The 12,565-nt window shown below is 37.6% G+C and overlaps 9 non-coding genes and 22 pseudogenes across 9 annotated transcripts; 16 read left to right on the top strand and 15 right to left on the bottom strand.

Moving 5' to 3' along the window:
- Window positions 1–102: 102 nt before the first annotated feature.
- On the bottom strand, window positions 103–221 carry LOC149716294 (5S ribosomal RNA; annotated as a pseudogene).
- A 359-nt stretch (window positions 222–580) lies between these two features.
- On the bottom strand, window positions 581–699 carry LOC149716293 (5S ribosomal RNA). Its single transcript, XR_016372653.1, has one exon. It is a non-coding gene; the product is annotated as a 5S ribosomal RNA (ribosomal RNA).
- A 136-nt stretch (window positions 700–835) lies between these two features.
- LOC149716292 (5S ribosomal RNA) lies at window positions 836–954 on the bottom strand (annotated as a pseudogene).
- Window positions 955–1,076: 122 nt separating this feature from the next.
- LOC149716291 (5S ribosomal RNA) lies at window positions 1,077–1,179 on the bottom strand (annotated as a pseudogene).
- Window positions 1,180–1,316: 137 nt separating this feature from the next.
- LOC149716290 (5S ribosomal RNA) lies at window positions 1,317–1,435 on the bottom strand. The gene has a single exon (XR_016372080.1). It is a non-coding gene; the product is annotated as a 5S ribosomal RNA (ribosomal RNA).
- Window positions 1,436–1,571: 136 nt separating this feature from the next.
- On the bottom strand, window positions 1,572–1,690 carry LOC149716289 (5S ribosomal RNA; annotated as a pseudogene).
- A 122-nt stretch (window positions 1,691–1,812) lies between these two features.
- Window positions 1,813–1,915, bottom strand: LOC149716288 (5S ribosomal RNA; annotated as a pseudogene).
- A 136-nt stretch (window positions 1,916–2,051) lies between these two features.
- LOC149716287 (5S ribosomal RNA) lies at window positions 2,052–2,170 on the bottom strand. The gene has a single exon (XR_016372072.1). It is a non-coding gene; the product is annotated as a 5S ribosomal RNA (ribosomal RNA).
- Window positions 2,171–2,306: 136 nt separating this feature from the next.
- LOC149716286 (5S ribosomal RNA) lies at window positions 2,307–2,425 on the bottom strand. The gene has a single exon (XR_016372070.1). It is a non-coding gene; the product is annotated as a 5S ribosomal RNA (ribosomal RNA).
- A 137-nt stretch (window positions 2,426–2,562) lies between these two features.
- Window positions 2,563–2,681, bottom strand: LOC149716285 (5S ribosomal RNA). Its single transcript, XR_016372068.1, has one exon. It is a non-coding gene; the product is annotated as a 5S ribosomal RNA (ribosomal RNA).
- A 122-nt stretch (window positions 2,682–2,803) lies between these two features.
- On the bottom strand, window positions 2,804–2,906 carry LOC149716284 (5S ribosomal RNA; annotated as a pseudogene).
- A 139-nt stretch (window positions 2,907–3,045) lies between these two features.
- On the bottom strand, window positions 3,046–3,164 carry LOC149716283 (5S ribosomal RNA). Its single transcript, XR_016372066.1, has one exon. It is a non-coding gene; the product is annotated as a 5S ribosomal RNA (ribosomal RNA).
- Window positions 3,165–3,286: 122 nt separating this feature from the next.
- LOC149716282 (5S ribosomal RNA) lies at window positions 3,287–3,389 on the bottom strand (annotated as a pseudogene).
- A 138-nt stretch (window positions 3,390–3,527) lies between these two features.
- Window positions 3,528–3,646, bottom strand: LOC149716281 (5S ribosomal RNA; annotated as a pseudogene).
- A 595-nt stretch (window positions 3,647–4,241) lies between these two features.
- LOC149716280 (5S ribosomal RNA) lies at window positions 4,242–4,360 on the bottom strand (annotated as a pseudogene).
- A 4,379-nt stretch (window positions 4,361–8,739) lies between these two features.
- On the top strand, window positions 8,740–8,858 carry LOC149716279 (5S ribosomal RNA). Its single transcript, XR_016374209.1, has one exon. It is a non-coding gene; the product is annotated as a 5S ribosomal RNA (ribosomal RNA).
- Window positions 8,859–8,994: 136 nt separating this feature from the next.
- LOC149716278 (5S ribosomal RNA) lies at window positions 8,995–9,097 on the top strand (annotated as a pseudogene).
- A 122-nt stretch (window positions 9,098–9,219) lies between these two features.
- LOC149716277 (5S ribosomal RNA) lies at window positions 9,220–9,338 on the top strand (annotated as a pseudogene).
- A 137-nt stretch (window positions 9,339–9,475) lies between these two features.
- On the top strand, window positions 9,476–9,594 carry LOC149716276 (5S ribosomal RNA). Its single transcript, XR_016374196.1, has one exon. It is a non-coding gene; the product is annotated as a 5S ribosomal RNA (ribosomal RNA).
- Window positions 9,595–9,731: 137 nt separating this feature from the next.
- On the top strand, window positions 9,732–9,834 carry LOC149716275 (5S ribosomal RNA; annotated as a pseudogene).
- Window positions 9,835–9,956: 122 nt separating this feature from the next.
- Window positions 9,957–10,075, top strand: LOC149716274 (5S ribosomal RNA; annotated as a pseudogene).
- A 137-nt stretch (window positions 10,076–10,212) lies between these two features.
- Window positions 10,213–10,331, top strand: LOC149716273 (5S ribosomal RNA; annotated as a pseudogene).
- Window positions 10,332–10,453: 122 nt separating this feature from the next.
- LOC149716272 (5S ribosomal RNA) lies at window positions 10,454–10,572 on the top strand (annotated as a pseudogene).
- A 137-nt stretch (window positions 10,573–10,709) lies between these two features.
- Window positions 10,710–10,828, top strand: LOC149716271 (5S ribosomal RNA; annotated as a pseudogene).
- A 137-nt stretch (window positions 10,829–10,965) lies between these two features.
- On the top strand, window positions 10,966–11,068 carry LOC149716270 (5S ribosomal RNA; annotated as a pseudogene).
- A 122-nt stretch (window positions 11,069–11,190) lies between these two features.
- On the top strand, window positions 11,191–11,309 carry LOC149716269 (5S ribosomal RNA). Its single transcript, XR_016374091.1, has one exon. It is a non-coding gene; the product is annotated as a 5S ribosomal RNA (ribosomal RNA).
- Window positions 11,310–11,445: 136 nt separating this feature from the next.
- LOC149716268 (5S ribosomal RNA) lies at window positions 11,446–11,564 on the top strand (annotated as a pseudogene).
- Window positions 11,565–11,686: 122 nt separating this feature from the next.
- LOC149716267 (5S ribosomal RNA) lies at window positions 11,687–11,805 on the top strand (annotated as a pseudogene).
- A 137-nt stretch (window positions 11,806–11,942) lies between these two features.
- LOC149716266 (5S ribosomal RNA) lies at window positions 11,943–12,061 on the top strand (annotated as a pseudogene).
- A 137-nt stretch (window positions 12,062–12,198) lies between these two features.
- LOC149716265 (5S ribosomal RNA) lies at window positions 12,199–12,301 on the top strand (annotated as a pseudogene).
- A 122-nt stretch (window positions 12,302–12,423) lies between these two features.
- On the top strand, window positions 12,424–12,542 carry LOC149716264 (5S ribosomal RNA; annotated as a pseudogene).
- The last annotated feature ends 23 nt before the right edge of the window (window positions 12,543–12,565 follow it).

The raw sequence follows: 12,565 nt of genomic DNA, 5'->3' as shown, positions 1-12,565 counted from the left end.
TGAGACAAATTAACCATCATCTTTTTAAAACAATAACAAATAGAAAATATGTTTGCTTTTTTCATATCTATTGGAATTTAAAAGAGGAAAAAAAATTGAAAAAGCCAACGGCACGCAGTGTTCCTAAGTGGTCTCCCTCCCAAGTACTGATTCCGCTCGACGCTGCTTAACTTCGGTGATTCGACGCGAACCGGTGTTTTCAGCGTGATATGGCCGTTGCCGAGAGTGCTATTTAATAATTTGAATTTAATTAACCTTCATCTTTATAAATCAATAAGAAAAAGAAGATACGTTTGCTTTTTTCATATCTGATGGAATTTAAAAGAGGAAATAAAAGTGAAAATGCCAACGCCACGCAAAGTTTCCAAGTACTGACTGCGCTCGACGCTGCTTAACTTCGGTGATCAAACGAGAACCGGTGTTTTCAGCGTGATATGGCCGTTGCCGAGAGTGCTAGATAATAATTCGAATTTAAATTAAGTGAGACAAATTGACCATCTTTTTAAAACAATAACAAAAAGAAAATATGTTTGCTTTTTTCATATCTATAGGAATTTAAAAGAGGAAAAAAAAGTGAAAAAGCCAACGGCACCCAGTTTTCCTAAGTGGTCTCCCTCCCAAGTACTGACTGGGCTCGACGCTGCTTAACTTCGGTGATCCGACGAGAACCGGTGTTTTCAGCGTGATATGGCCGTTGCCGAGAGTGCTAGATAATAATTCGAATTTAAATTAAGTGAGACAAATTGACCTTCATCTTTTTAAAACATAAACAAAAAGAAAATATGTTTGCTTTTTTCATATCTATAGGAATTTAAAAGAGGAAAAAAAGTGAAAAAGCCAACGGCACGCAGTGTTCCTAAGTGGCCTCCCTCCCAAGTACTGACTGCGCTCGACGCTGCTTAACTTCGGTTATCGGACGAGAACCGGTGTTTTCAGCGTGATATGGCCGTTGCCGAGAGTGCTATTTAATAATTCGAATTTAATTAACCTTCATCTTTATAAGTCAATAAGAAAAAGAAGATATGTTTGCTTTTTTCATATCTCATGGAATTTAAAAGAGGAAATAAAAGTGAAAAAGCCAACGGCACTCAAAGTTTCCAAGTACTGACTGCGCTCGACGCTGCTTAACTTCGGTGATCGGACGAGAACCGGTGTTTTCAGCGTGATATGGCCGTTGCCGAGAGTGCTAGATAATAATTCGAATTTAAATTAAGTGAGACAAATTAACCATCATCTTTTTAAAACAATAACAAAAAGAAAATATGTTTGCTTTTTTCATATCTATTGGAATTTAAAAGAGGAAAAAAAAGTGAAAAAGCCAACGGCACGCAGTGTTCCTAAGTGGTCTCCCTCCCAAGTACTGACTGCGCTCGACGCTGCTTAACTTCGGTGATCGGACGAGAACCGGTGTTTTCAGCGTGATATGGCCGTTGCCGAGAGTGCTATTTAATAATTTGAATTTAAATTAAGTGAGACAAATTAACCTTCATCTTTTTAAAACAATAACAAAAAGAAAACATGTTTGCTTTTTTCATATCTATAGGAATTTAAAAGAGGAAAAAAAGTGAAAAAGCCAACGGCACGCAGTGTTCCTAAGTGGCCTCCCTAGCAAGTACTGACTGCGCTCGACGCTGCTTAACTTCGGTTATCGGACGAGACCCGGTGTTTTCAGCGTGATATGGCCGTTGCCGAGAGTGCTATTTAATAATTCGAATTTAATTAACCTTCATCTTTATAAGTCAATAAGAAAAAGAAGATATGTTTGCTTTTTTCATATCTCATGGAATTTAAAAGAGGAAATAAAAGTGAAAAAGCCAACGGCACGCAAAGTTTCCAAGTACTGACTGCGCTCGACGCTGCTTAACTTCGGTGATCGGACGAGAACCGGTGTTTTCAGCGTGATATGGCCGTTGCCGAGAGTGCTAGATAATAATTCGAATTTAAATTAAGTGAGACAAATTAACCATCATCTTTCTAAAACAATAACAAAAAGAAAATATGTTTGCTTTTTCATATCTATTGGAATTTAAAAGAGGAAAAAAAAGTGAAAAAGCCAACGGCACGCAGTGTTCCTAAGTGGTCTCCCTCCCAAGTACTGACTGCGCTCGACGCTGCTTAACTTCGGTGATCGGACGAGAACCGGTGTTTTCAGCGTGATATGGCCGTTGCCGAGAGTGCTAGATAATAATTCGAATTTAAATTAAGTGAGACAAATTAACCATCATCTTTTTAAAACAATAACAAAAAGAAAATATGTTTGCTTTTTTCATATCTATTGGAATTTAAAAGAGGAAAAAAAGTGAAAAAGCCAACGGCACGCAGTGTTCCTAAGTGGTCTCCCTCCCAAGTACTGACTGCGCTCGACGCTGCTTAACTTCGGTGATCGGACGAGAACCGGTGTTTTCAGCGTGATATGGCCGTTGCCGAGAGTGCTATTTAATAATTTGAATTTAAATTAAGTGAGACAAATTAACCTTCATCTTTTTAAAACAAGAACAAAAAGAAAATTTGTTTGCTTTTTTCATATCTATTGGAATTTAAAAGAGGAAAAAAAAGTGAAAAAGCCAACGGCACGCAGTGTTCCTAAGTGGTCTCCCTCCCAAGTACTGACTGCGCTCGACGCTGCTTAACTTCGGTGATCGGACGAGAACCGGTGTTTTCAGCGTGATATGGCCGTTGCCGAGAGTGCTATTTAATAATTCGAATTTTATTAACCTTCATCTTTATAAATCAATAAGAAAAAGAAGATATGTTTGCTTTTTTCATATCTCATGGAATTTAAAAGAGGAAATAAAAGTGAAAAAGCCAACGGCACGCAAAGTTTCCAAGTACTGACTGCGCTCGACGCTGCTTAACTTCGGTGATCGGACGAGAACCGGTGTTTTCAGCGTAATATGGCCGTTGCCGAGAGTGCTAGATAATAATTCGAATTTAAATTAAGTGAGAAAAATTAACCTTCATCATTTGAAAACAATAACAAAAAGAAAACATGTTTGCTCTTTTCATATCTATTAAAAATTTAAAAGAGGAAAAAAAAAGTGAAAAAGCCAACGGCACGCAGTGTTCCTAAGTGGTCTCCCTCCCAAGTACTGACTGCGCTCGACGCTGCTTAACTTCGGTGATCGGACGAGAACCGGTGTTTTCAGCGTGATATGGCCGTTGCCGAGAGTGCTATTTAATAATTCGAATTTTATTAACCTTCATCTTTATAAATCAATAAGAAAAAGAAGATATGTTTGCTTTTTTCATATCTCATGGAATTTAAAAGAGGAAATAAAAGTGAAAAAGCCAACGGCACGCAAAGTTTCCAAGTACTGACTGCGCTCGACGCTGCTTAACTTCGGTGATCGGACGAGAACCGGTGTTTTCAGCGTAATATGGCCGTTGCCGAGAGTGCTAGATAATAATTCGAATTTAAATTAAGTGAGACAAATTAACCTTCATCATTTGAAAACAATAACAAAAAGAAAACATGTTTGCTCTTTTCATATCTATTAAAAATTTAAAAGAGGAAAAAAAAGTGAAAAAGCCAACGGCACGCAGTGTTCCTAAGTGGTCTCCCTCCCAAGTAGTGACTGCGCTCGACGCTGCTTAACTTCGGTTATCGGACGAGAACCGGTGTATTCAGCGTGATATGGCCGTTGCCGAGAGTGCTAGTTAATAATTTGAATTTAATTAACTTTCATCTTTATAAAACAATAACAAAAAGAAGATATGTTTGCTTTTTTCATATCTGGTGGAATTTAAAAGAGGAAAAAAAAGTGAAAAAGCCAACGGCACGCAGTGTTCCCAAGTTGTGACTGCGCTCGACGCTGCTTAACTTCGGTTATCGGACGAGAACCGGTGTTTTCAGCGTGATATGGCCGTTGCCGAGAGTGCTAGTTAATAATTCGAATTTGTGAGACAAATTAACCTTCATCATTTTAAAACAATAACAAAAAGAAAACGTGTTTGCTTTTTTCATATCTGGTGGAATTTAAAAGAGGAAACAAAAGTGAAAAAGCAAACGGCACGCAGTATTCCCAAGTACTGTATGCGCTCGAAGCTGCTTTACTTCGGTTGTCGGACGTGAACCGGTGTTTTCAGCGTGATATGGCCGTTGCCGAGAGTGCTAGTTAATAATTCGAATTTAAATTAAGTGAGACAAATTAACCTTCATCATTTTAAAACAATAACAAAAAGAAAACGTGTTTGCTTTTTTCATATCTATTAAAATTTAAAAGAGGAAAAAAAAGTGAAAAAGCCAACGGCACGCAGTGTTCCTAAGTGGTCTCCCTCCCAAGTAGTGCCTGCGCTCGACGCTTCTTAACTTCGGTTATCGGACGAGAACCGGTGTATTCAGCGTGATATGGCCCTTGCTTTAATTCAAGCAAATATAACGATATTCATTCAAAAAACTGTTCAAATTTAATTTAAAATAAGAAATCGTTGTCACGGATTTTGTATCTTGAAGAAAAAAAACATGCGATTTTTTCGGTACACTTTTTAATGCATTTTTTTCTGGACAAATATTTGACCGAATTCAAATTAATTACCTATAAAATACTCACTAAAAGTGATTTCATTTCGATTGATCAATAAATAAAAATGAACCTCGATTTTTAATAACATTTTCAAAATCGACGTTTCTCGGCCAGAGAAAAACATTTTGAGAATTTTTTCACTATTTTAAAATATAACCATTGAAACCATTATTTTTGTACTTTTTGCTTTAATTCAAGCAAATATAACGATATTCATCCAAAAAACTGTAAAAATTCAATTTCCAATAAGAAATCGTTGTCACGGATTTTGTATCTTGAAGAAAAAAAACATGCGATTTTTTCGGTACACTTTTTAATGAATTTTTTTCTGGACAAATTTTTGACCGAATTCAGCTTATTTACCTATAAAATACTCATTAAAAGTGATTTCATATCGATTGATCAATTAATTAAAATGTACCTCGAGTTTTAATAACATTTTCAAAATCGACGTTTCTCGGCCAGAGAAGCACATTTTGAGAATTTTTTCACTATTTTAAAATATAACCACTGAAACCATTATTTTTGTACTTTTTTCTTTAATTCAAGCAAATATAACGATTTTCATCCAAAAAACTGTTAAAATACAATTTCCAATAAGAAATCGTTGTCACGGATTTGGTATCTTGAAGAAAAAAACATGCGATTATTTCGGTACACTTTTTAATGAATTTTTTTCTGGACAAACTTTAGACCGAATTCAGCTTATTTACCTATAAAATACTCATTAAAAGTGATTTCATATCGATTGATCAATAAATAAAATTGAACCTCGATTTTTAATTACATTTTCAAAATCGACGTTTCTCGGCCAGACAAGCACATTTTGAGAATTTTTTCACTATTTTCAAATATAACCACTGAAACCATTTTTTTGTACTTTTTGCTTTAATTCAATCAAATATAACGATATTCATCCAGACGAGCACCGGTGTATTCAGCGTGATATGGCCGTTACCGAGAGTGCTAGTTAAGAATTCGAATTTAATTAACCTTAATATTTATAAAACAATAAGAAAAAAAAGATATGTTTAATGTTAATCGAAAGAACAAGGTCAAGTAATTAAGCAATACGTGAACAAACAAACCCCTCCATAGAAAATGCACAAGACTATAATTTGCAGGCCTATAACTCTGTGTCTACTAGAGATACCGGGATGTCCTTAGGATATGTTATAGTCCAATTTGTCCCCCATCTAACCATACTAAAAACTTTGGGCTACGACAAACAGGGGCCGAGTACTTAAGCAAAACGTAAAGAAACAAACCCCCTCCATAGGAAATGAGTTAGACTATACTTTGCAGGCTCGTAACTCTGTTTCTACTGGAGATACGGGGATGTCCTTTGAGTATGTTATAGTCCAATTTGTCCCCCATCTAACCATACTAAAAACATTGAGCTACGACAAACAGGGGCCGAGTAATTAAGCTAAACGTAAACAAACAACCCGTCCATAGGAAATGCATTAGACTATACTTTGCAGGCCCATAACTCTGTGTCTACTAGAGATACGGGGATGTCCTTAGGATATGTTATAGTCCAAATTGTCCTTCATCTAAACATACTAAAAACGTTGGGCTACGACAAACAGGGGCCGAGTAATTAAGCAAAACGTAAACAAACAACCCCTCCATAGGAAATGCATTAGACTATACTTTGCAGGCTCGTAACTCTGTTTTTACTGGAGATACGGGGATGTCCTTTGAGTATGTGTTAGTCCAATTTGTCCCCCATCTAACCATACTAAAAACATTGAGCTACGGCAAACAGGGGCCGAGATATTAAGCAAAATGTTCGTCAACTTTGGTATCGTCTCACTTATTTTTATTATGTTACTTATGATTTTTGCACTAAATTTTGGAGGCTCATATCTCTTGTTCTACAAGAGATACTGGGATCTCCTTTGGATATGTTATAGTACTCTTTGCTCCCCATACAAGGATACTTTAAACTTGAGGCTACCTCAATATCGTCGTCAACTTATTTTTTGTCTCACTTATTGTTAGAAGGTTACTTTTGATTTTTGAAAATAAACTTTGCAGGCTCGTAACTCTGTTTCTACTGGAGATACGGGGATGTTCTTTGAGTATGTTATAGACTAATTTGTCCCCCATCTAGCCATACTAAGAATTAGGTCTACGACAAACAGCAGTCGAGTAATTAAGCTAATCGTAAACAAACAAACCCCTCCATAGGAAATACATTAGACTAAATTCTGGAGGCTCGTAACTCTGGTTCTACCTGAGATACGGGGATGTAAATAATGTGACCTTGACAAAAATGTTCGGATAATTATAAAGGTCTTTGCATGTTCCAAGCAAAAAAAAAAAAACTTCGCGGTTTCGAACCTGTGGCCTTCCGGGAGTGAGGCGGATGCGATAACCGCTGCACTAAAAATATGTTATTATTTTTAATCGAAAGAACAGGGTCAAGTAATTAAGCAATACGTGAACAAAAAAACCCCTCCTTAGAAAATGCATTATACTATACTTTGCAGCCCATAACTCTGTGTCTACTAGAGATACGGGGATGTCCTTAGGATATGTTATAGTCCAAATTGTCCCCCATCTAAACATACTAAAAACTTTGGGCTACAACAAAAAGGGGCCGAGTAATTAAGCTAAACGTAAACAAACAACCCCTCCATAGGAAATGCATTAGACTATACTTTGCAGGCTCGTAACTCTGTTTCTACTGGAGATACGGGGATGTCCTTTAAGTATGTTTTAGTCCAATTTGCCCCCCATCTAACCATACTAAAAAAATTGAGCTACGACAAACAAAGGCCGAGATATTAAGCAAAAAGTTCGTCAACTTTGGTATCGTCTCACTTATTTTTATTATTTTACTTATGATTTTTGCACTAAACTTTGGAGGCTCATATCTCTTGTTCTACAAGAGATACTGGGATCTCCTTTGGATATGTTATAGTACTCTTTGCTCCCCATACAAGGATACTTTAAACTTGAGGCTACCTCAATATCATCGTCAACTTATTTTTTGTCTCACTTATTGTTAGAAGGTTTACTTTTGATTTTTGAAAATAAACAGTGCAGGCTCGTAACTCTGTTTCTACTGGAGATACGGGGATGTCCTTTGAGTATGTTATAGACCAATTTGTCCCCCATCTAGCCATACTAAGAATTAGGGCTACGACAAACAGTAGTCGAGTAATTAAGCCAATCGTAAACAAACAAACCCCTCCATAGGAAATACATTAGACTAAATTCTGGAGGCTCGTCACTCTGGTTCTACCAGAGATACGGGGATGTAAATAATGTCACCTTGACACAAATGTTCGGATAATTATAAAGGTCTTTGCATGTTCCAAGCAAAAAAAAAAACTTCGCGGTTTCGAACCTGTGGCCTTCCGGGAGTGAGGCGGATGCGATAACCGCTACACTAAAGATATGTTATTATTTTTAATCGAAAGAACAGGGTCAAGTAATTAAGCAATACATGAAAACAAACAAACCCCTCCATAGAAAATGCATTAGACTATACTTTGCAGGCCCATAACTCTGTGTCTACTAGAGATACCGGGATGTCCTTAGGATATGTTATAGTCCAATTTGTCCCCCATCTAACCATACTAAAATATTTGGGTTACGACAAACAGGGGCCGAGTCCTTAAGCAAAACGTAAAGAAACAAACCCCCTCCATAGGAAATGAGTTAGGCTATACTTTGCAGGCTCGTAACTCTGTTTCTACTGGAGATACGGGGATGTCCTTTGAGTATGTTATAGTCCAATTTGCCCCCATCTAACCATACTAAGAATTAGGGCTACGACAAACAGTAGTCGAGTAATTAAGCTAATCGTAAACAAACAAACCCCTCCATAGGAAATACATTAGACTAAATTCTGGAGGCTCGTCACTCTGGTTCTACCAGAGATACGGGGATGTAAATAATGTGACCTTGACACAAATGTTCGGATAATTATAAAGGTCTTTGCATGTTCCAAGCAAAAAAAAAAAACTTCGCGGTTTCGAACCTGTGGCCTTCCGGGAGTGAGGCGGATGCGATAACCGGTACACTAAAGCTATGTTATTATTTTTAATCGAAAGAACAGGGGCAAGTAATTAAGCAATACGTGAACAAGCAAACCCCTCCATAGAAAATGCATTAGACTATACTTTGCAGGCCCATAACTCTACTAGAGATACCGGGATGTCCTTAGGATATGTTATAGTCCAATTTGTCTAGCACTCTCGGCAACGGCCATATCACGCTGAAGACACCGGTTCTCGTCCGATCACCGAAGTTAAGCAGCGTCGAGCGCAGTCAGTACTTGGGAGGGAGACCACTAAGGAACACTGCGTGCCGTTGGCTTTTTCACTTTTTTTCCTCTTTTTAATTTTAATAGATATGAAAAAAGCAAACATGTTTTCTTATTGTTATTGTTTTAAAATGATGAAGGTTAATTTGTCTCACTTAATTTAAATTCGAATTATTAACTAGCACTCTCGGCAACGGCCATATCACGCTGAAAACACCGGTTCTCGTCCGATCACCGAAGTTAAGCAGCGTCGAGCGCATACAGTACTTGGGAATACTGCGTGCCGTTTGCTTTTTCACTTTTGTTTCCTCTTTCAAATTCCACCAGATATGAAAAAAGCAAACATATCTTCATTTTGATATAGTTTTATAAAGATGAAAGTTAATTAAATTCAAATTATTAACTAGCACTCTCGGCAACGGCCATATCACGCTGAATACACCGGTTCTCGTCCGTTCACTGAAGTTAAGCAGCGTCGAGCGCAGTCAGTACTTGGGAGGGAGACCACTTAGGAACACTGCGTGCCGTTGGCTTTTTCACTTTTTTTTCCTCTTTTAATTTTTAATAGATATGAAAAAAGCAAACATGTTTTCTTTTTGTTATTGTTTTAAAATGATGAAGGTTAATTTGTCTCACTTAATTTAAATTCGAATTATTAACTAGCACTCTTGTCAACGGCCACATCACGCTGAAAACACCGGTTCTCGTCCGATCACCGAAGTTAAGCAGCGTCGAGCGCATACAGTACTTGGGAGGGAGACCACTTAGGAACACTGCGTGCCGTTGGCTTTTTCACTTTTTTTTCCTCTTTTTAATTTTAATAGATATGAAAAAAGCAAACATGTTTTCTTATTGTTATTGTTTTAAAATGATGAAGGTTAATTTGTCTCACTTAATTTAAATTCGAATTATTAACTAGCACTCTCGGCAACGGCCATATCACGCTGAAAACACCGGTTCTCGTCCGATCACCGAAGTTAAGCAGCGTCGAGCGCATACAGTACTTGGGAATTCTGCGTGCCGTTTGCTTTTTCACTTTTGTTTCCTCTTTCAAATTCCACCAGATATGAAAAAAGCAAACATATCTTCATTTTGATATAGTTTTATAAAGATGAAAGTTAATTAAATTCAAATTATTAACTAGCACTCTCGGCAACGGCCATATCACGCTGAATACACCGGTTCTCGTCCGTTCACTGAAGTTAAGCAGCGTCGAGCGCAGTCAGTACTTGGGAGGGAGACCACTTAGGAACACTGCGTGCCGTTGGCTTTTTCACTTTTTTTTCCTCTTTTAATTTTTAATAGATATGAAAAAAGCAAACATGTTTTCTTTTTGTTATTGTTTTAAAATGATGAAGGTTAATTTGTCTCACTTAATTTAAATTCGAATTATTAACTAGCACTCTCGGCAACGGCCACATCACGCTGAAAACACCGGTTCTCGTCCGATCACCGAAGTTAAGCAGCGTCGAGCGCATACAGTACTTGGGAGGGAGACCACTTAGGAACACTGCGTGCCGTTGGCTTTTTCACTTTTTTTTCCTCTTTTAAATTCCAATAGATATGAAAAAAGCAAACATATCTTCTTTTTGTTATTGTTTTATTAAGATGAAAGTAAATTAAATTCAAATTAATAACGAGCACTCTCGGCAACGGCCTTATCACGCTGAATACACCGGTTCTCGTCCGATAACCGAAGTTAAGCAGCGTCGAGCGCAGTCACTACTTGGGAGGGAGACCACTTAGGAACACTGCGTGCCGTTGGCTTTTTCACTTTTTTTTCCTCTTTTAAATTTTAATAGATATGAAAAAAGCAAACATGTTTTCTTTTTGTTATTGTGTTAAAATGATGAAGGTTAATTTGTCTCACTTAATTTAAATTCGAATTATTAACTATCACTCTCGGCAACGGCCATATCACGCTGAAAACACCGGTTCTCGTCCGTTCACCGAAGTTAAGCAGCGTCGACTTCATACAGTACTTGGGAGGGAGACCACTTAGGAACACTGCGTGCCGTTGGCTTTTTCACTTTTTTTTCCTCTTTTAAATTTTAATAGATATGAAAAAATCAAACATGTTTTCTTTTTGTTATTGTTTTAAAAAGATGATGGTTAATTTGTCTCACCTAATTTTAATTCGAATTATTATCTAGCACTCTCGGCAACGGCCATATCACGCTGAAGACACCGGTTCTCGTCCGATCACCGAAGTTAAGCAGCGTCGAGCGCAGTCAGTACTTGGAAACTCTGCGTGCCGTTGGCTTTTTCACTTTTATTTCCTCTTTAAAATTCCATCAGATATGGAAAAAGCAAACATATCTTCTTTTTGTTATTGTTTTATAAAGATGAAGGTTAATTAAATTCAAATTATTAAATAGCACTCTCGGCAACGGCCATATCACGCTGAAATCACCGGTTCTCGTCCGATCACCGAAGTTAAGCAGCGTCGAGCGGAGTCAGTACTTGGGAGGGAGACCACTAAGGAACACTGCGTGCCGTTGGCTTTTTCACTTTTTTTCCTCTTTTAAATTCCAATAGATATGAAAAAAGCAAACATGTTTTCTTTTTGTTATTGTTTTAAAATGATGAAGGTTAATTTGTCTCACTTAATTTAAATTCGAATTATTAACTAGCACTCTCGGCAACGGCCATGTCACGCTGAAAACACCGGTTCTCGTCCGATCACCGAAGTTAAGCAGCGTCGAGCGCATACAGTACTTGGGAGGGAGACCACTTAGGAACACTGCGTGCCGTTGGCTTTTTCTCTTTTTTTTCCTCTTTTAAATTCCAATAGATATGAAAAAAGCAAACATATCTTCTTTCTGTTATTGTTTTATAAAGATGAAAGTAAATTAAATTCAAATTAATAACTAGCACTCTCGGCAACGGCCTTATCACGCTGAATACACCGGTTCTCGTCCGATAACCGAAGTTAAGCAGCGTCGAGCGCAGTCACTACTTGGGAGGGAGACCACTTAGGAACACTGCGTGCCGTTGGCTTTTTCACTTTTTTTTCCTCTTTTAAATTTTAATAGATATGAAAAAAGCAAACATGTTTTCTTTTTGTTATTATTTTAAAATGATGAAGGTTAATTTGTCTCACTTAATTTAAATTCGAATTATTAACTATCACTCTCGGCAACGGCCATATCACGCTGAAAACACCGGTTCTCGTCCGTTCACCGAAGTTAAGCAGCGTCGAGCGCATACAGTACTTGGGAGGGAGACCACTTAGGAACACTGCGTGCCGTTGGCTTTTTCACTTTTTTTTCCTCTTTTAAATTTTAATAGATATGAAAAAATCAAACATGTTTTCTTTTTGTTATTGTTTTAAAAAGATGATGGTTAATTTGTCTCACCTAATTTAAATTCGAATTATTATCTAGCACTCTCGGCAACGGCCATATCACGCTGAAGACACCGGTTCTCGTCCGATCACCGAAGTTAAGCAGCGTCGAGCGCAGTCAGTACTTGGAAACTATGCGTGCCGTTGGCTTTTTCACTTTTATTTCCTCTTTAAAATTCCATCAGATATGGAAAAAGCAAACATATCTTCTTTTTGTTATTGTTTTATAAAGATGAAGGTTAATTAAATTCAAATTATTAAATAGCACTCTCGGCAACGGCCATATCACGCTGAAATCACCGGTTCTCGTCCGATCACCGAAGTTAAGCAGCGTCGAGAGCAGTCAGTACTTGGGAGGAAGACCACTAAGGAACACTGCGTGCCGTTGGCTTTTTCACTTTTTTTTCCTCTTTT

Source organism: Phalangium opilio, unplaced genomic scaffold (assembly GCF_054372755.1).
Source record: "Phalangium opilio isolate 3A_F unplaced genomic scaffold, DU_Popi_V2 ptg000009l_1, whole genome shotgun sequence".
Taxonomy (NCBI): domain Eukaryota; kingdom Metazoa; phylum Arthropoda; class Arachnida; order Opiliones; family Phalangiidae; genus Phalangium; species Phalangium opilio.
Note: the sequence above shows the minus strand (reverse complement) of the source record. Positions and strands in the feature narration are given on the sequence as shown.